Here is a 21431-nt window from a genome sequence, read left to right as displayed (position 1 = left end):
AATGAAGAGCATTAGTGGCAATCGGCCTGGGAACATAGACCATTGGTGGTGTACTTGTCTAGATGCACAAGATCCTGGGTTTGATCCCTAGAAACACACACACACCGTAAACAAACAAGCATCAACAACAAGAAAACTCTAAAAAATGCATTAGCTAGGGCTGGAATGCAGCTCAGTGGGCAGACAGCTTGCCTGCCATGCTGAAGCCCTCCATCCAATGCTAGCACTGCATAAACTGGGCATGGTGTACAAACTTATAATCCCAGCATTTAGAAGGTGGAGGCAGGAGGATCAGAAGTTCAAGGACATCCTTGGCTACATAGCAAGTTCCAAGCCAGACTATAGTATAAGAAGCCCAGACTCCAGACAAAACAAACTTAGACAGCTACTTTATCTTTATACAGTGCTCACAACCATGCCTAAGAAGTAAGCATTTCTCCTTCTATACCCATTTTACAGACAATAAAACTGATCGCTAACTTGCCTAAAGATACCCAGCTCTGTGAATCTGAACAACTGTGTCTGACACCAGTGTGCATGCTCTTGCTGTTGGATCTCTTTGAAAATCAACTGGCCCTCGCCTCTTATGCAGTAATGGGGGAAGGAATGCGTATGCAGTCTCCATGCAGATTTACTGAGCATCTACTGAGTGAGCTCTGAATGCAGGAAAGCCCATCTTCCTGCTATTGGCTAGAAGGGCTGCGTAGAAGGGCTTCTTGGAATTCATTATGCTACCCTCTCTACTTTTCTATATATTTGGAATTCTCCACAATAAAAAGCAGAAAGAAAGAAAGAAAGAAAGAAAGAAAGAAAGAAAGAAAGAAAGAAAGAAAGAGAGAGAAAGAAAGAGAAAGAGAAAGAAAAAAAGAAAGAAGGAAGAAAGAAAGAAATGGCAGCCAGCCTGCAAATTTTAAGACTGTCTCATATGAGCGAAAATCCACAAAAATCACCCAAACTTTGGGATATTTTGTTCTGACAGTTTTGAAAGTCAGAGAAGGGCAAGTGTTATGGAATCTTTCTACAGAATTTTCGAGAAAAAAAATCTTATGTTGCTGCCAAGAATCTGGGAGCTAGGAGAACCCCAACCAGGTGGGCTGAGCCTCCCCTGACTCTTTGTGGGAGTACAGTGTCCCTGCCCCCAAGGAGCTGGCCCGGGGCTGGGTCTTTGAGGATCCACAAGCTGGTGTCCACATGATGTGGTAGGAGATTCCAGCAGCCCTATGAATCCAGAGGTCTATGATTAGAAAGCAAATTACAGGCCTTGCTCTGTCGGTTTCCAGCACACAAAACCGTCCTGACAGTCAGGGGCTTTCATGAAAGTTGTTCAGGGTTTCCAGCGAGCGTGAACACAGGAGAGGCAGGAAAATGGTGGGGATGTGAGCGGGGACTGAGAAACAGTGCAGACAGGAGGAGCTGAGGCCGCGGGGAGGCAGCAGTTCACGACAATTAAAGCAAGGCTTTGAACAGCAGCCAACTCAACTCTGCCTCAAGGCTTCCGAGCTGTTTGGCTTTGAGCAAATAAGCAATCTCTCTGAGCTTTTATTTGCCAGATATATAAGTTGAGGATGATTTTATCTGCTATACCCGGTTGATACAAAGAGAGAACGAGACAGCATATATCAAGTATCTGACCTAGTTCCCACCACATGATTGGTAAGACAAAAGAAACACAGGCTTTAAAATAAGTACTAATGGGGCAGAGGAGATGGCTCAGTCAGTCAAGCACTTGCCTTAAAAGTATGAGGATCTGAATTCAGATCCCTAAAAGCAACATAAGAACCTGGGTACAGTGGCACATGCTCTAATCCTAGCAACTGTGAGATGGAAGATGACAGGCAGATCTTTGTAAGGTAGGCTAGCCTATTCAGTAAAATTCCAGGGCAATGAGAGACTGACTCAAAAAAAAAAAAAAAAAAAAAAAGGAAAATGCCAGAGGTTATCCCCTGTGCTACACACACACACACACACACACACATACACACACACACACACACACGAATATGCATGTCCCCACACCAAATACGCACTTATGAATATAAATCCAAAAGATGAAAAACCCATCAACAAGACAGTTCTACAGCCAGTGCTGCTGCCGAAGAGTTACTCACAATAGCCAAGAGGTAAGGAAAAGGGTGTCTATTGATAGCAAAATGTGGCCCACACAATGAAGTATTATTCTACCTCAGAAGGAACATGAATGACCCTTAAGAACATTATGCTAAGTGAAACAAGCCATTCATAACAAGACAAGTGCCGTGTGATTCCACATACAGGAGGTTGCTAGTCAAATTCATAGCGGCAGAAAATAGAACGATGGTTGCCACAGGCTGGAAGAGACGGGGAATCGGGAGTTATTGTTTAATGAATGGAGTTTCAGTTTTTCAAGATAAAGAAGTTCTGAAGAGCCAACAAGAAGGCTCAGCAAGTAAGAGTCTCATACCTGATGGCCTGAATTTGGTCCCCTGATCCCAATGTGGGAAAAGTGAACCTACCTTCAAAAGCTGTCCTCTGACCTCTCAACATGCCATGGCATACACACACACCTGCACTATGGCACACGGAAACACACACACACACAGAGTAAAAAAATAATAATGATAATGATAACTTTTATTTTTTTAAAGTTATAGAGGTGGGTGGGTGGTAGTGACTGGGACACAATGAGATCACCCTTAACGTTATTAAACTGTTCACTTGAAAAAAATGAGTATCACCCTGAGCTGCGGTGGCTCACATCTTTAATCCCAACATGCTGGAGGCAGAGACAGGCAGATCTCTGAGTCTGAGGCTAGTCTGGCTACAGAGTGAGTTCCAGGGCAGCCAGGGCTGCAGAAAGAAACCCTATATTGAAAAACAAGGGGAGAGAGAGAGAGAGAGAGAGAGAGAGAGAGAGAGAGAGAGAGTAAATTTTAGGATATGTGGATTTTGCTACAATTTAAAGAAAAACTCTGTGTTGCACAGAGAAATATGAGCGAGAAAAGTAAGAGCCAAGGACAGAGTGAACGTGACACCACAGTAATGCTGAGATATGCTGGGGCATAGTGGCACATGCCTTAAATCCCAACAGGCAGATGGAGCTCTGTGAGTTCAAGGCTAGCCTTGTCTACACAGCAAGTTTCTGACCAGACAGGGCTACACGGTGAGACCCTATCTTAAAGAATAAAAAGAGAAACACATATCACACGGCCTGAAAACTAAGCCACTTCACCTCTTCATCTACAGGAGCTAAGTTTAAGTTTACGTGGTCAAGAGCTTAATTACCCAACAAGCCTAATAATAATTCTGTATAGTAGCTTCAAAGAAAGGGTAAACGCCGAACAGTGGTTATACCTTTAATCCCAGCATTCAGGAGGAAGAGATAAACAGATCTCTGAGTTCAAGGCCAGCCTGGTCTACAGAGTGAGTTCCAGGACAGCCTGGTCTACAGAGTGAGTTCCAGGACAGCCAGGGCTACACAGAGAAACCCTGTCTCAAAGAGAGAGAGAAAGAGACAGAGTGAGAATGAAAGAGAAAGACTGAGACAGAGAGAGACAGAGAGACAGAGAGAGGGAACTTTTTGGACAGAGACCTGGGTTCAAATCTCAGCCCCGCTGATTCCTATCTGAATGGCTCTTCAACTATTTCTATACTAGAAGAAAACAATGGAGGCAGGGCTAAGAGCTTGGCTTACAGGATTTATGGTCCAGAGTGTTGATGGAAAAAAATGAAGGAGCCTGCTACACAATACTATGCCTTAAATACTATGGTGGGATATACTGGACTACTGCCTTATATACTATGGTAGGACATACTAGACTAGGGTTTAGTTGACTGACTGATGTGGTGTGGTGTTGGGGCTTGAACTCAGGGCCTCACACAAGCTACATGGAGTATATTTTCAGTGGGCAGCAAGAAGGACCCTGGTCTCAAAGCTCTAGCTTTCTTGGTTCCCCTCCTGTAATTGCGGACCATTAAAGCCAGCCAGAACCCAATTTTATAGACAACAGGATCAAGAGCCATCAGGAAATGACTTATTCAAGGTCCTGTAGAAAGTAAAGGAGGGGAAATGGAACCTTGAACCCTGCAGTACAAACTCTTGCTCTCAGGGAAGTTGCCTTAGTCTACAGACTTGGGAGGAAAGAAAGGTAGGTTTTCAGGCCCCCAACACCAACATGTAGCTGGCTCTAGCCCAAGTGGAAATAGAGCAATCCTGCCCTCTGATAGAGCCATGCCACAAGCAGGGCGGGGCTCCACTGCTGCAGGACCAGGCCAACTGGGCCAGCAGCCAGAGTGGCGCCAAAGGCGCAGCTCGGAGCCCTCTCACCAGCTACATAATAAAGTAATTATGGGATTAGGGATAAAATTAGTCACTTGTGTAATTATTTTCCTTAGAACAAGAGCAGAAGGGGCCTTTTTAAGAGAGTCACTCCTTGGCCATCCCAAGAGCACTGACTCGGAGTCACAGATGAGTGTGCACAGACACAAACACAGACACACACAGAGCAATGATGTGCTGGCAGGAGAGGCCACACTCATCTCCCTGTGCCTCACCAGAGGCCCTAACCCTAAAAGACAAGGATGATAGACACTGAACACCTCTGTCACAATGTCACAGGAATGATTACCTCCGGTCAGGCACCTTAGCACGGGAAAACACTCTCTTTGTGTGAGAACAGTATCTGCATGTGTTGGTGCCAGTCTGTACAGTGTATTTGTGGGGTGTCTGTGCACATATGTGTTCACATGTGTGGACACCAGAGGTCAGCACTGAGTGTTTGCCTTGCGTGATCTCCACTTTTTTTGAGGCAGGGTCTGTCTCTGAACCCTAACCTCATCAACTCAGTGAGGCTACCATCTCACGGTCCTCCCCAGTCATGAGTGCTCCCTCCATCTTGGAAGTACAAAACTCCAGGCAAGATCTGGGGGGCCAGAGGAGTCCCTGGTATTAGCAGCTATGAGAGGTAGAATAGACGTTCACCCCAAGGCATCCATGCCCTCTCACCCAGAATCTGTGGGCATTACCTCACACGCAGAAGAAACTTTCCACATATGATCCAGTGAGAGTCTGAGATGGAGGATGATCTGGGATTCTCAATATAAACACAGGGACCTTGTGGTGAATGATGAAGACAGGAGAGGGCAGAAGCAGGAGCTGGAGGGAAGTCGTTGCTGAGTTGGAAAGAGGGCAAGGCAAGGAGCAGAGGCAGCCTGCAGATGCTGTCAGGATAAGGTACTGCTCTCTCATGGCAGCCCTGCCAAAACCTTGACCTTTGCCTCCTAAGGCTCACCTGTACAGAGTTATAAAATTCCAGAACTATAAGATCCTAAGTATATAGTAACTTGGCAGAAAGGGCAGGGGATAGGGTGAAGCCCTAAGTTCGATTCCCAGCACAACATAAAACTGGGAGTGATACATACGTATTTGTGATCCCAACATCCTGACACATAGGAGAATCAGAAGTTCAAGGTCATCCTTAGCTACAAAGAATCTGAGACCAGATCAGGTTGTATGAGATCCAGACGTAAAAACATTGGCTGCTTAGCACAGCATTAAGAAAGCAGCAAGCCTCCTGAGCCAGTCCTAGAGCCCATTTCCCCCGAGGTTGAAACTCTTCCAGGGTCAAAGAGACTTCCAGATGCCAGACATCTCCTGAATGTATCTATGGAAGAGGTCTGGGCTTGGGTCAAAGCTCCTAATCCAAAGAAATACCACTGGAGACAGAGGCCAGGAGAAGGTGACAGTTTTGGATGGAAGACAGAGGCTTGCCTAGACCTCCATCACTTGGTCATGACACACACCCCCAACTAATCTGCAGTTGAGAGTCACTTTTCCCATATGCCAAATGGGGTGTGGCTGAGGCTGCACCAGGGACAAAGGGCCAGGAGTCTTCTTAGGATCTTCTCTTAGGCTCTTCCACTTGTCACTATGGCTCACTGTGTCTGCAGTGTCAAGCCAAGTCTGCTGTGGACAGAAAACCTCTGTGGTGTTTGTGTCCTGTGAAATGACTCACCCCTGCGAGGCTCAGGGTGAGCTGAAAAAACAGACTCAAAGCAGTGAGGTGTGGGGGACCTGGTTTGAACCTCAACAGCCTAACACCATATCCACACGCCCAGTCACCTCTCTAAGTTAAAGACCAGAGACAGTGATGAGGGGCTAGGAGGGGTACAGTGGGGGGAACTCCTCATCAAAGGAAATAGGTTCTAAAGGCTGAGGGAAGTCCAAGGCAGGTTCTGTTTATCCCCCTGGCCCAAGGAACAGAGAACTGAATGCCCCACAGTATGGCAAGTCACCACGGATGGCATCTTCAGACTCTGCCCCAGAATTCCCCTCCTGGAGGCCTATTCCAAGAGACCTCCCATGAATACAGAAAGAGGGATGTCTGCAGCATACTCCTGGTGGGTCTCTTTTACCCACACAACTACAAACAACCTGAAAGGCCGTCAACAGGAAAGGGATATGTCCACTGTGCGCCAATGGCACACTCAGTAACGACACAGACAACCTCAGAGTCCTGGAGCGCCAACCATAGGAGAGCACACATGGGATTACATCTCTGTGAGGAGCCAGAAAAGAAAGAGTTGGGAGGAAATATACCAAACTCCCAGCGACCCTCAGGAGCGATTCCCACCCCTTCCTGATCTCAGAAATCTCAATATTGTGTTATTACTTTCATTAGGTATTAGAGAAACAGCACTAACTGCAGCAGAGCCAAGGAGCCCCAACAATGGGCAGACAAGGAAAGAGGAGGAGCAGAAAGGGAAGAGAAGGCTAGAGGAGTTCAGGAAGAGTCAGAGGAGGCCAAAGAGACGGGTGCAGTGTTCTGGAGACCAAGCAGGGGGTGCTGCAGAGGAAGTGTGAATGGGTCGGTGTGACTTGGGACACCTGCCTCTGCTCTCACCTATACTCATGAGCAAACCAGATGCCAAGGAGGCTCTAAAGTCCCCATTCCAGTCCTCACTCAGGAGTCTGAGAAAGTGGCCCCACAATGACCAGTGTGGAGCCCAGAAGTGGCATCTACAACACAAACTAAGCCGCCAGTAGGTGGCAGTGTACATCTTTAATCCCGGCACTTGGGAGGCAGAGGCGAGCAGATCTCTGTGAGCTCAGAGTCCAGCCTGGTCTACAGTGTGACTTCCAAGACAGCCAGGGCTGTATGGAGAAACCCTGTTTACAAACAAACAACTCCTGGGAGAATGGCCACACCCAGCTGCCCATGCCTAACCCAGGCAAACAAACCTGGCCTCAAAGAAAAGGGCCAAGGGTGACGTAGGCCCTTTATGGAACTCGCTAATGTCTCTAGGATGGTCACGCCATTTGTGTTTCCCTAGGGAGCTGCCAACACTATACTTAGACACACACTCCTTGGCCCATCCCTTGGTGTCATTGGGACATGAGCCTCTGCCTTTGGTGTAAGCTACATAACATGTAAGCCCAGAGGGACTGTTCATTGCATGTACTTAAGCATCCAGCCGCCCACGCCAGTCTCCGTCTTCTTCTGAGGGTTCTTTTCCTCCTCTCCTTCCACCTCCTTACCCACACCCTCCCACTGGGAGCAATACGGGAGCAAGGTTCTCCAGCACATCCTGCCTGATCCCAGTGTCTTGTTACTGCTTCCCACTACATGGGAGATGGACAGCGGCCAACACACAGCTGCTGCAGGCCCAGGGGTAGTGGGAGGCTGGGCTTCAGAGTCCAACCCAAACCATGCTCTGAAGGCCAATGTCCTTTGCAGCCACCTTTGACCCTCAATCTGGTGAGTCAAGAAGAAACAGGGCTGATTCAGTCCCAGATGTGACCCCCATTAAGCCCATTTTAAAACAACTGACGTGGCATACTGAACACCACACAGCCTGAATGTGAAGGTCATCCTCCAGGCCAGCCTGTGGGAGTGAGCCTTGCAAGCCTAAGACAAAGTCAACGCCATCTAGGCTACCCATTTGCCAGCAGGAAGCTCTTCTCTGCCACTGAAGAATCCTTAAGTGAGGTCTGAACACCAGCTCCAACCCAGGGCTGCCCACACCAGACACCATTACCACGAGGCAACGCTTTCCTCTTCCTGCTCTCTGACACTTCTAGGAATGAGCAGCATCTAAGCCTAGCCATGGGGCACCACAGGTCCTGCAGAAGACTGCTCCCCAGCTGCTGCTTTCTCTTCTCCTAGCCTTTAACAGGAGACAGACACTGGAGAAAGGCACTTAGAGCTGCCATCTTGTCAGCCTAGATGACAACCCTGACAGGAGCCATTATTAGTCTTGTGTGACCAGTGTGGAAACTGCAGCCACACTATCCTCCCAAGATCACCAAGAGCCCCTCCTGCTCCAACAAGTTCTGCTCTGCAGGCTGCCGGGCAGCCCATAGAGAACGTGGCGACTGTGGCGTGTCTGTCACTCAGTAGTCCTTAGCTTATTTACTTGAGCCTGGGTCTAGTTGGAGGGGATGAGGTCAAGAACAGCTGTGGGGCTTGGAGACATCCAGGAGAGACCTCAGAGACCACAGCTTCCCTACAAGAGGAAGCCAAAATAATGAACGTCTCATTCACTGGCTCATTCATTCATTCATTCATTCATTCTGCGGTGCTAGGGAGCAAGCTCAGGGTTTGATCTCTACCTCAGAGTTACCACCCCAGGCCCTGGAGTTTTGAGACAGGGTCTTGCTATGAAGCCCAGGTCAGGCCTTAATGGCATCCTCTTGCCTCTGCCTCCCCAGTGCCGGGATGACAGGCACATGTCACGATACCTAGCACTACATTCTGACCTGCATCTCACAGGAGAAACAATGAAACAGAGAGCCTTGAAAGAGACCAGATGAGGGCCATGGAAAGCCGGAGAAGGGAGGACCTGAGCTGCCTGGCTGGAGAAGAGGGAGCTGGAAGGACAGAGGCTTTTTATTCCAGTCATTTCCTTTTTATAGGAAGGGAAACTGAGACCCAGGGGCGGGGGAGGAGGAGAGATGGAACCTTCTCAAGCCCAAGAGTAAATGTATGGAAACATCAGGATTCAAAGGCAACTCCATCGACTTCTGGGTTGGATTTCCTGGATCCAGATGACAGAGTCTTCCTGGAAAAGATGAATGAGTGCAGGAGGAAAGAGAGTACAGACATCCACACAGCATTCGGTGGAGACCCCAGCCTCACTATGGCCTCTGCTCTGTGCAAGGTGTGGGAAGAAGGGAGGCCCTTCCATTCACCAATGTTCAAGCTCCACAAGCAGCCAATTGGGGCTCTGAAGGAGGAAGAAACTTTGGTTCCCCTGGCAACACACACAAAAGCCTCTCTCCTCAGCACCAAGCAGCTGGAGGAGGGATGTGGACTGGATTCCACCCAACCAGATCTGGCTCTCCTTAGAAGCAGGAGCCTGGATGAGCACTTTTCATTCTAACTCCTGAACCAAGTCCATCCCCAGAGGCAGGGGACCAATGGGCCAAGGAGGCTCAGGACAGTGGTGAGTCCTCTTCAGTCTTGCAGGATCCACTGATAACTAGGTTGTGCCTTAAGATGGGTCCAGGGTTGTCCATCAGCTCAACACCTAAGCCTTTTTGCCCAAGGCAGTTTCAGTGCTGATGCCCACCTGGATGTGAGCAAGTGCCCTCCCCCTTCCCTTTGCTCCCTCTCCCACACCCACCTCGTTTGGCTTTGAGAAGAAATTACCGAAGCATCTATGACCTATGGTTGCTAGCCCACACTCATCAAAAAGCAAAAGGAAAGCCAGTGATGGCGCACACCTTTAATCCCAGCACTCAGGAAACAAAGGCAGGCGGATCTCTGTGAGTTCCGGGCCAGCCTGATCTATAGGGTGAGTTCCAGGACAGCCAGGACTACACAGAGAAACTATGTTTCAAAAACCCAAGACATTTTAAATAAATAAACAGCAAGAAAGGAAGTGGGCAGGTGCCCACTTCACACCACCTTTGAAAAGTTGCCCAGCCCCATCCAGAGCTCTGGAACACACAAAGCATTCTGCTAAACGGAATTGCCTTTATGCACTTCGAAGAAAATCAATGGATTCTAAAAAACAGGTCCCAGATAGAGTCCCAGTATTGCCACCTACCAGCCAAATGGCCATTCCTCCCCTTGCCAAGTCTCTAGGCCATGTGCAGTATCTCCATGGAGGGCTCTCTTGACTCCAGAGGAGGAATCAATCACTCAGGGATTTTGGAAGGATTTTCCACATCAGAAGCCAGAACAAAGTCAAGCAGGGTGGCCCACGCCTGTAAAATAAACCTGGGAGCTGAAGGCTGCAGGATGAAGAGTTCAAGGTCACTCTGGCTTCCCAGCAAGTTCAAGGCCAACCCACGCTACCTAATACAGTGTCTCGAAACAACAAACATGAGGGCTGGGGAGATGGCTCTGAGGTTACAAGCACTGGTCACTCTTCCAGAGGGCCTGGCTTTGATCACCAACACCCACTCAGCAGCCTACAACCCTGTGCAATTGTAGTTTCAGGGGATCCAATGCGATTTTCTGGCCTCCCTGGCCACCAGGCATGCATGTGGCAAACAGAGACATTACATACAGGCAAAACAATCATACACGGAAAGTAATAGAATAAAATTTAAATTAAAAAAAAAATGACTACAAAAAGAATCAGAACAACAGGGTTTGTCAGGAAACATCTCATTAGCCAGGAAAGTCAAATCAGACATCAAGACAAGCATGTCCAGACTCTCACCATAATCCTTCAGCCAGCCACTGGGAACTTGGTTGTCCCCCACCCAGGTTCCTTTCTCTACTCTGTTCCCCCACATAGCTGCCCCCTTGTTCATCCCCTGTCCCTCACATTCTCCTTAATGCCTCTTTTCCTCATATACCTGAAGTTAATCCAGTACCAACTGCCTGCCACTGTCCACCTGACCCCTGTCTTCAGCCCTGCTTGGCCATCCATCCCAGCATCACTTGCCTGAAAGCCAGTCACCTCATTTCCAACCCAATGTCCTGCAGGATCTTCCTCAGAGTCTTAGCTCCTGGCCCAGGAGTACACAACCCCCTGCACTCCTGGCACCCCTGTACTCCTCTGTACCCTTCCCCCTGCATCCATACCCCTGCACCCCTCCCCCCTGCACCTCTCCCTCTTGCACCCTTACCCCCTGCTACTGCATTTTCCTTCTTTTGCCCCCAGCATGCCTTGCAAGTTCAGGCCTCTCTAGAACCTCATCCTGTTTAAGGCCCTTCACCACTGTCTCTTTTGCATCTCTGTCCTGGCTAGTTTTAAGTCAACTTGAAACAAGCTGGAGTTATCTGAAGAAAGGAATGCTCAATTGAGAAAGTGACTTCACAGATCCAGCTGTAAGGCATTTTCTTAGTGATCAAGGGGGGAGGGCCCAGCCCATTGTGGGTGGGGCCATCCCTGGGCTGGTGGTCCTGGCTTCTATAAGAAAGCAGGCTGAGCAAGCCATGGGGAGCAAGCCAGTAAGCAGCACCCTTCCATGGTCTTAGCATCAGCTGCTGCCTCCAGGTTTCTGCCCTGTTTGAGTTCCTGCCTTTGCTGCTTTTGATGATGATCTGTTATATGGACCTGTGAGTGAAACAAACTCTTTCCTCCCCAAGTTGTTTTTGGTCATAGTGTTTCCTCACAGCAGTACTGACCCTTACAAAGACACTCTTTCTTTTTTTTTTGGGAGGGCGGGGGGAGGGCAGGGAGGGAGGGCTTTCTGAATGGGCCACTGCTCAATGAAAGATCCCAGCTTGTCCTGAATGAGCAGAGTAAATGTCACATCTCGCCTGCATTACCTCTCCAACCTTTATTCAGACCCAAGGAGGCAGATACCAACTCCAACCTGCTCACAGACAAAGAAGCAAATCCGGAGCCGTGAATGACCCAGCAGATGCCACACGGGCCATTGAGGAGAAGATATAAATCAAAGCATCAAACTCTTAGGCGCCCTGTCCCCTGCCCCTCAAGAACACTGTGGGAACTAATGAAACCAGAATATACCCCACTGAGATCTCCTGGGCTGGCAAAGGGTCTAGCCTGTTCCTCTCTGGGTTGATCTTTATCTAGCCTACACCATAGCACATCGTGGACCCTCTAAACAAAGAGTGGCTACACCTAGGCTTTCAAGAGAGTTGTCCAGGGGGCTGGAGAGATGGCTCAGAGGTTAAGAGCACTAACTGCTCTTGTAGAGGTTCTGAGTTCAATTCCCAGCTCCCACATGATGGTTCACGGCCATCTGTAATGGGATCAGATGCCCTTTACTGTTGCGCAGGCATGTTTGCAAATAGAGCCACAGAAAATACATAAATATCGTAAATGATTCCTTTCTCTAATATGTATCTCTTTTTATTTTATCTGCATGGGTATTTTGCTGGTATGTGTGTCCTGATGCCCACAGAGGCCACAAGAAGGCATTCAATTCCTGGAACTGGAGTTACAGATGGTTGTGAACTGCCATATGGATGCTGGGAACTGAACCCAGGTCCTCTGGAAGAACAGCAAGTGCTCTTAACCGCTGAGCCAGCTCTCCAGTCCCATCAGCAATGATCTCTGGGCACTAACCCTCCGATAATCTAAACCACAGCTGGGCATCAGGGACCACAAAGCTCCAACACTAGCCTGGCTCTCCAATTCCAGTTGCTACATCTTCACCCCATGCACAAGTGCGTATTATCTTACTTCCATGTTAATTCCCTCTAAAGGCCACCATTTACCAAGCACCTACTAAGAGTGATGCTGTAGGCCAGGCGCCCACCAGAACTCTCTCATCCCCCCACTTCCTGCCTCTCTCGTGTTCTGCAGTGTAGAATTAAGAATAGACATGAAATATTTGAAATATAAAAAAAAAAAAAAAAACAGGAATTGTGATGAGCAAGGGAGTGAGGTATGGAGAGAAACAGGGCATGGTGGCTTATGTCTGCAACCCCAAGTCTGGACAGGAGGAGGGTCATGAATTCAAGGCTAACCTGAGCTACATAACAATAGCTTTTCTCATAAATGAGAGCAGAGGAAGCAGCCAGACCTGGTGATACATGCCTTTAATCTCAGCATTTCACAAAGGCAGACAGATCTCTGACTGGGTGGAGGGCCAGCCTGGTCTACACAGGAGTTCCAGGACAGTGAGGGCTACATAGAGAAACCTTGTTTCAATAAACAAAGAAACGGGGCCAGAGCAAAACTTCTAAGTGAGGGAAAAACCTATAAAAATGTCCTGAGGTGAGAATTTGCTACAGGAACAAAGAGAAACCTGCTGTGGCTGAGTTAAGTGACCAATGGAGAGAAATATTGGGGGTGGGGGACGGGTGGGGGTGGAAGGATCCCTTTCCTCAGAGCCTTCAAGGGTTTAGGTTTTATTCTAAAAACAAAAGAGATGGTAAAGCGGCCATGTTTGTGTTTTATAAAGCTTCCCTCTGGCTGCCACATGGACAGGTGTCAGGGTGTAATGTGTAAAAAGTAACAGTATAGTACCAGAACAGGGGGAATGCTGGGTAAACATCAGTTTCTGTTTCCTCCTCTTCGGTAACAGACTCCTCATCCCAGGCCAGGCCAGGAAAATCTTCTAATTCCTACCTTCTTCCAACCTATACATGTCAAACCCAAATTTTCTGCGGACAGGAGAGGCAATCTATATACTCTTCCTTGTCAGACAGAGAAACTGTTCCAGAGAGGGGGCCCATCTTTCTTGGGGGCTGCAGTAGTAATGGGTTGTTCTTCCCTCCCCCTAAACTGCCCACTGGGGACCTGGCCACCCATGGAGATGCTCTGAAAGCCTGGTTGGCAGTGATGAGCTGAGTAAGGGTGGGGCCTAGGAAAGACCCTCCTGCACACAACCGTTTTAAGAGGGCCACAGGACTGAAAGGAGCTACTTCCCAAAGACACTTAATAATCACTAGGATGTTAGCTAATCCTACAATCTGCCGGAAGCTAGTGAGATGTGAAGCCTTTGTGGTCTTATTGGGAATCTAGAACCATCAACATTTCACAGCTGTCCAAGAACAGAGATGTGGCAAAGCTTTAGCTAGAATAAGCAGTGACTGGAGATCACTGAGGCCAAAGCCACACAGATGAAGAGACTCACATCCCCACAGTGACCCGGCTGAGGAAGTGCCTAGCCCAGGTGGAGTAGGTAGCTGAGGGGAGGTTGGGATTGGGGCGGGGGTCAAGGGCAGGGCAGCATTGCTTCCTCTGGCCTGGCCTGCCCGAGCCACAACCTCCTATTGCTCTCGGGTGTGGTGAAACCTGCCAAACCAGTCCTGCTGTCAGGCCCAAATGGCAGAGCCCAGAGCTACAGGAGCAGGCAAGGCAGCAGACACAGGAGTCTGGGACCGGAAAGACAAAGAGGTTCCTCCCAACCTGCCAGCCCAGCCCGAGGTCTCTTCATTGCCTGGGGTCAGGTTGGTGCTCACCTCAGTTTCTGACTGAATTGCTCTGCATGGCCTCATGCTAGCTCTGGCAATCTGTTCTAATCTTCTGACTCATTCTCATTCTCTGGCTTGTTCTGTCTTCACCTGTGTCTAGCTTGTTCTCTCTCCGTAACCTGTCTCTGTAAAACTGTCCCAGTAAAACTGCCTCTTTCCTCTCTCTCTCTGAACTGCTGCTTCCTGTGTTGGCCCTCTTTGCTCAATACTGGGGTTACTATCACTGGAATGTCGTGTGTCAGGAATAACCGGCCACCCTCCGTGTCCCTCCCCTCCTGCTGAGGACAGTCAACCTTCTGTCTAGCTGTGTCACTATGCAAAAAACCAGAGGTGGGTCTGAGAAATAAGACAGAAGGCAGGGAAGGTGGTAAAATGACAGGAACCACTCTCAGATCTTGTGGGACCAAGAAGCCCCTACTAAGCAAGAAAGGCTTTGTTAAAAGGCTGGGATCCTGTGAGCATGTGTGTCTCACAGATTCAAGGGGCTGTCTCCTATTTCAACCCAAATCCTTATATGGAATATGAGGAGAAAACCAGAGACAAGCGTGGAGACTAGTTCAAGGTCACACAGCAAGACCACGGCAGAGATGGGACCACAGCATAAGACTGACTTCCCAGACACCCCAACTTTTACAGGAGAGATATTTTTCCAAATTCAAAAATCACTCTTCACACCAAGTAACCAAGAGACCCCTTCCTCACTATCCCCGGAAATTCCAGAGACAGGTAGAAAGCTCTATTCATTTCACTACCCAGGCCCCGCCAGTCCCTGAGGGTTATTGCTGTACAAAAATACCATCAACAGCTGGCTTTGTGCCTCACGCCTCCAAAGGCTAGGATGTCTGAGATCAAGGTGGCAGCAGATGTAGTGTCTGCTAAGGACTCTACTTTCTGGCACCTTCCAGCATGTCCCCACATGACAGAAGAACAAGCAGGCTCTCTAGGAGCCTTCCTAAGAGCAGGCAAGCATGCCTTTCACGGGGGGAGGAGACTTCACTCCCAAAAGCCCCACCTTAAAGCCAGCACCCAGCACTTGACTCCTGGGGACATAAAAACAGCACACATGTTTACTCATTCACTTGCTTTCTGCACTCCAGCATACAGGACACTCGTGTGTGGTAAAGGCTCAGGGAACGTGTGATCGACTTAAAGCTCAGTGAAGGAGCAACCAGAGACAGGGGTGGGAAAGCAGGAAATAGTTAAGAAGAAGAAAATATGAATCTAGGTATTGACTGTTGCCTGGCTCTGGAACAAACAGAGACACTCTGGGCTTAGAGCTCCCAAGATCCAGGAAAGCCGGTTGCCCCGACCACACCGAACACATGGACTTCTGGCCTGTGTATGCTTCTGTTATGTAGCAGTCACTCTCCAACATTCACAGGGTGAAAACCACCCTGCCCTGGGGAGCTCCCACAGGCAGGTCTCTCAGCCCCTTGGCAGGAGCTTTCAAGGCAGGGAGGCCGGAACTGAAACCATGAGGAGCCACTAGCCTGGCCCTGTACAGCAGAGATGCTGCCTCCTGCTGTTTCCCTTAAGGACTCTTCATAAGGGCATGTGACATGATGGATCTGTGAATTGGCAAGTGCCAAACACATATAAAATGACCAACAATGACACGACCATCACTGGCCTCGCTGGCCCCACCAGATCTCAATATCTAAATATCAATCACCATCATGGTTCTATCTATACAGTAGGATGAATCACCTACTATGCGCCAGGCACAGTATTGAGCAAAGAGGGCCAACACAGGAAGCAGCAGTTCAGAGAGAGAGAGGAAAGAGGCAGTTTTACTGGGACAGTTTTACAGAGACAGGTTACGGAGAGAGAACAAGCTAGACACAGGTGAAGACAGAACAAGCCAGAGAATGAGAATGAGTCAGAAGATTAGAACAGATTGCCAGAGCTAGCATGAGGCCATGCAGAGCAATTCAGTCAGAAACTAAAAGAAGCCAGATTGAATCAGTCAGCTTGGAGAGGAGTTCAAGCCAGAACAGCTGAGTTGAACCAGCCAGCAGAGTCCAGAAAGAGCTAGAAAGGGTGAGCTTACTCAGCACCTCCCAGCACCAAGCGTACTATCTCAGTTGTTTGTCAGAGTCTCCAGACTACTGGAAGAAAGAGACGGTTGTCCATGTTAAACGGCACCTCCCCAGAGGCAGTGCAAGCGGCAGAAAAAGTACTCAGTCAAGCCGTACTGAAGCAAAGGTGAAATGGTGGGGGGACGTCTATGCCAGCTCTATAAAACTCAAATTCCACTGCTCCAGATGAGCCGTTTCGTCTTCCCTGGCCTCCATTTATTTACCTGTTTAATGGGGACTTACTTTGCCCTACCTTCTCTCAAGGCTGCAGTGAGGAACAAACAGATGTACTTTATAAGATGTGACACTCACTAATGCAGCCATTCAACAGATCCGCTGAGTCCTAGCATGTAGGGTATGCCCTATTCCAGACTATTCTTTTTTTTATAAAAAAGACTTATGTTTATTTTGTGTGCATGAGCGCTTTGCTTTCGTTTGTATGTGTGCTGTGGGCATGCCTGGTGCCCTTAAAGGCCACAGGAAGGTACTGGGTTCCCTGGAACTGGAGCTACGATGGTCCTGAACCACCACGTGGGTCCAGGGTTCTAACCAGGGTCCTACAGGAGAGCAGTGCTCTTGAGAAATGAGCCATCTCTCCCATGCCCCAGTTACTCCTTTTTATGAGAGAGAGGTCATTCTCCTGTCTCAAAGCTTATCTCTTTGAAGCATATAACTTAAAGGCTTTGAGTGCATTTACAGAGCTGCACAACCATCAGTAATTCCAGGACCCCGGTTATGCTTAGCAAGAGTCCCTAGCGCTCTCAGAAGCCCAGACCTCTGGTTTTGGTTCATACCAGGTACCATTTTTCTGGAAAACCCCAAAGCTTCTTAGGAGAATTTCTCTGGGACCAAAGTGGGGCACACAGCAAACATCCAACACACACTATCTCAGAGATATATTCCCTTCCACTTAGAGAGTCTTGGGCTTCCCTGGGGGGAAAGCCTATTCCCATCAGGCCAAGCACAGCCTATTCTCAGCCGTGCCTCTCTAGTTACAGGATAGTGGCAACTGTACTGCCTGGGTAACTCTGGACTGAAGGCATGATGAACACATGTACACACACACACACACACACACACACACACACGAACACACACACACACTCTGACCTGGATCTAGAAGGGAGTACTGGCATTTAGGAGGAACTGAGAGAGCACGCCAGAAGCTCCCATAGCTGTCAGCACCAGGCAATGGGAAGAAAGCCTCATCCTATGCACTGAAGTCTAGTTCTGTTCTCCTAGATGGCCGTCCTTGGAGAACTCATTCACCTGAGCCTCAGCTAAGCTGCCCACAAAAAGGGACAATTAGGGCTGGGGACATGGCTCAGTTGGTATGTGTTATGGCCTGGGTTCAATCCCCAGAGCTACATTAACCAGGGGTGGGCAGTGCGTGCCTGAAATTCCAGCTTTCAAAAGGTATCAGAGGAGGGCCAGACGTTCAAGGTCATCCTGAATTTTAGGACCATACCAAGGCCAGCGTAGGCTATCCACAAAACCCTGTCCCAAAACAAAACAAATGAAGCAAAACAAAATACTTCCCTTCTCGTTCCGTTCATACTTCAGGATCATGGAGGAAAGTCAGAGAAAGAGGGGAAGAAGGAGAGGGAGAGAGAGATATGAAAACTCTTTTGTGGAAAGTCTCAGGTATTTCCGTTCTAGTCCTCATGTCAGCCACAGAAACACAGGAGAAACCAAGGACTGCAGAGACATGGAGTCACAGAAGGAATGCTGGGTATCTGAGCCTTATCTGGGGAACATTCTTCGATCCCAGGCCCTCCCCAAACAGCCCCCTCGGGTGACAGGCAGGCAGTAAGTCAAGGGGTGACCTGTTACTACGTGGGAGCAAGGCTGGGGAGCAGCTGAGGCAGCTGGAGTAAGAAGGACAATGAATTGCCAAAGGCAGGGGAGAAACGGGCAGGTGTCCTCGCTAAGTCTCCCATAAGTCTGTCCCTCCTTCAGAAGACAGTGACACAGCCACCTTCCATGTGACAAAGATGGATCATTGTTTGCCTTTGAGCTTCAGAATCCTCATCTTTAAAATGGGACAACAGAGGCCCACCATGCTCTAAGTCCCATTGAGTAAGTGTGACTGTCACTAAAAGCAAACTCATCCCTCAGTTCTCCTTGATGCCAGAGACTCTTGAGAGACCAAGCCCAGGCCTCTAGGGCATTATCCAGTATGATAAACAAAGAGCAAGGGAGGCCTCTTCAAGGATCAGGGACACCTGCTTCGGCCTGGAGTTCACACTGAGGCTAAGGAGCCTTCTGTCCAGCAAGGCTACCAGAAGCCACCCTGGCTCTCAGAGTTCGGAACCCTGGGCAGTGGACCAAAGTCGGACACTTTCTCTCCATCCCCTACAAGGAGGAATGAAGGAAGGCTGATTCTAACACCTTCTAGTGAGCATGTCCTGGGAGCCCACCATCCATACGGGGCTGGTCTCCCCATATCTGGAGGGAGGGGAAGCAACTGGGTATATCACACTAATGAATAAAACAAAATGGGAGGGGCATTTTGGGTGGGGCTGCAAACACAGCTGGCCACCACTTCTGCTTGCAGCTCTCCAGTCCTGGGGAAGCCTAGTGACCCCTGCTTCTCCCTTCCGGGTCACTGCTCAGGCAATCCCCTTCCTATGGAGAGCTTTCCTGGATCAAATATTCAGATCCCAGCTCCATTCAACTGGATCCAAGACCCTCCCCCCACTTCTCTGATCTCTCCTCTGAATTCCCAATGTGCTTTGCCTGTCCCTCTCAATGGCAATTTGCACACTGTGACACAGTGACAGCTGCACACCTTCATCTCGCTCTGGAGGACACAGGGATGACAGTTGTTTTAGCAAGGGCTCTGAAACCCAGGAGATAGGAACTGAACAGCTCTGTGGTTTCTTGGCCCTGGGACCCTGAGTCAGCCCTTCTCCCCTCCGAGCACGTTACCTCTGGCAAACGGGGCAGCAACAGCACCTCCTTCTACTGATGGGCTGGTGTCATTTGGTGAGATAATATGTGATAGGGTACAGGACCTCGACGAAAGCAGAAGCCTAATGACACATCGTGGCTCTGGAGACCTTTTAGGCAGGTCCATGGGTAGTTTTTCTTCACTTCTAAAACTGCCGGACAGACAGACAGATTTGCGTGGTGACAGATCATGAGCCTCTGCAGAAAGTCAGAAAGGTACAGCCTGGGTCTGGGTTGCCTCTGCAGGTCATGAACAATACCACTGCATGTGAGCAGGTATATAGTGGCTACTTGGCAGGATGATGGACAGAGTGTGGGCTCTGAAGCCAGGCTCCATGGACCTGAATCTCAGCGTATGGACTTAGCTATGCCTCTCTTTCTGCTCATGTACAGGGACAGATAGTTGATGATAGTTCTTACCAAGGCTGCATTACTGACTGGACCTCTGCTTTCTTCAAGGCTTTCTGCTGGACACAGTCCCTCATTTAATTACACCAACAGATTAGTAGAGGAGGTGCTATCGTTGCATCGTTTGCTATAGGAAGTAAGCTGGGAGAGGAGAGTGGCCAGAGTGACCTAGAGTCACACGCAGAGGGCAATGCAGTCACGAAGCTGCTGTTATTGCTGTTGGCATTTCTATGCCCGACATAGAAGAGGAGCATTTTGGCCTTCCTGCAAGGCTATGAACTGTTCGTTTTCCTATAACCAGGGGTGCCTGTCCAGCAGTCACCATCACCTCGGTCTGGAGGTAGCCTCACCCCTTCAGTAGACACATGGCAGGAACCTGACTTACGCCAGGCAACAAGGTCCCAACAAGGATGGGACCAATCAAGAATCTTTCTCTTGACAGACCCTAGAAGAAAAACAGTTCATTCTTTATGTTGGGACAACTAAACTGAGGTACAGGACAGCCTCTGTGAATTCATGGCCAGTTGGCCTGATTCTCCACTCTCCCATCCTATGATGAGCAGGTCAATCAAGAGCAGGCCTGTGGTCCTCCATTGCGGAAATCGCTCCTGTGCATTTGGGCCCAGCCTCTCCCATCTGGGAACAACTTAAGCAGGTCTAATGTGTTCTTCCACAGTCTAAGCAAGGTGGAACAGAGACCCAGAACAGGAAATTAACGGGGTCACAGCCTCAAGGTAAGTCTACCTAACTTGTGGGCCTGTGGCCTCCGCTGCAGCAGGCTACCTGTAACAATCTCTCTCACATTCCCTGACTCCCTCAGTAAACAGATAGTGGCTAATACCTACGGTCTCTTCTTTCTCCGCCCTGAGTCCTGCAGGGTTGCTTGCCTCTGAGCCTGGCTCCTGGGAGGGCTTGAACATGAGGAATAAATGCTTGAACAGAGATCTCTACCTCCCCTTACTGTGCCCCCACCTCCCCATGCACACAGGAGCTTGCCCAAATGTCAGGGAACTGCTGGGCAGACCCCCTCCCGGGAACTCCGAACCACCTCCCTGTCCTGGCTGCTCTCTGGCTGTGGACAGAGAATTCCTTGTTCCCAGTGCTTCCTGCCCAGAGATCTCCGTGGGGCCCGAGCGCTGGCAGGAAGGAGCCAAATCGCTCCTCTTACATGGAGTTAAAGCCACCCCTGCCCCCACTACTCAGGGATAACACGCCAGCTCAGTTAGCCATTCATTCTACCTGCGCCAGCCCCTCCTCCACAGCCCGACCGCACATGCGCTTGCTCTCACACACAGAGGTACCTCACATCTATCCAAAGCTAAAACGGAAGATTCTAGAGTAATGTTACAGTTCTGGCAGGCCTGCCTAACTAACAACCCCACAGTGACACCTGCATGTGACTTTGCAATTTCCCAATCAATGCTGGTCCCTGGCTTTTGCTCTTTCTGTAACCTTACCCTGCTGTGAGTCGGTAGTGTTTTTATTTTCTCTTTTCTGTTTGTTTATTTATCTTGTCTTATCTCGCTGTTGTAAACCAGGGCCTGGTTGTGTAACCTATGTTGGCCTGAGACATCCCCTTGGCATCACTAGTGCTAGGATTACAGGCATGTGCCCCTGTGCTTAACTCAATCAGTGGCTTTCACAGTGTCAAACCAAAACCAAAGAA

General features: G+C 49.1%; 1 protein-coding gene across 4 annotated transcripts in view; it reads right to left on the bottom strand.

The window, feature by feature from the left end:
• Epb41l1 (erythrocyte membrane protein band 4.1 like 1) overlaps positions 1-21431 on the bottom strand; it is a 119836-nt gene that overhangs the window by 79777 nt on the left and 18628 nt on the right. Inside the window, exon 1 of one of the 4 annotated variants that reach the window (XM_076930104.1) lies at positions 10027-10186. The exons of the other annotated variants lie outside the window; for them this stretch is intronic. The gene's annotated coding sequence lies outside the window, so the exon portion shown is untranslated. Of the gene's footprint in view, positions 1-10026; positions 10187-21431 lie in introns of those variants that run through there. 4 annotated transcript variants of the gene reach the window in all.

The sequence above is a fragment of the Arvicanthis niloticus genome, chromosome 2 (genome assembly GCF_011762505.2).
Source record: "Arvicanthis niloticus isolate mArvNil1 chromosome 2, mArvNil1.pat.X, whole genome shotgun sequence".
Lineage (NCBI taxonomy): Eukaryota > Metazoa > Chordata > Mammalia > Rodentia > Muridae > Arvicanthis > Arvicanthis niloticus.
The sequence above is the reverse complement of the archived record's forward strand: the minus strand, read 5'-3'. Positions and strand labels throughout refer to the sequence as shown.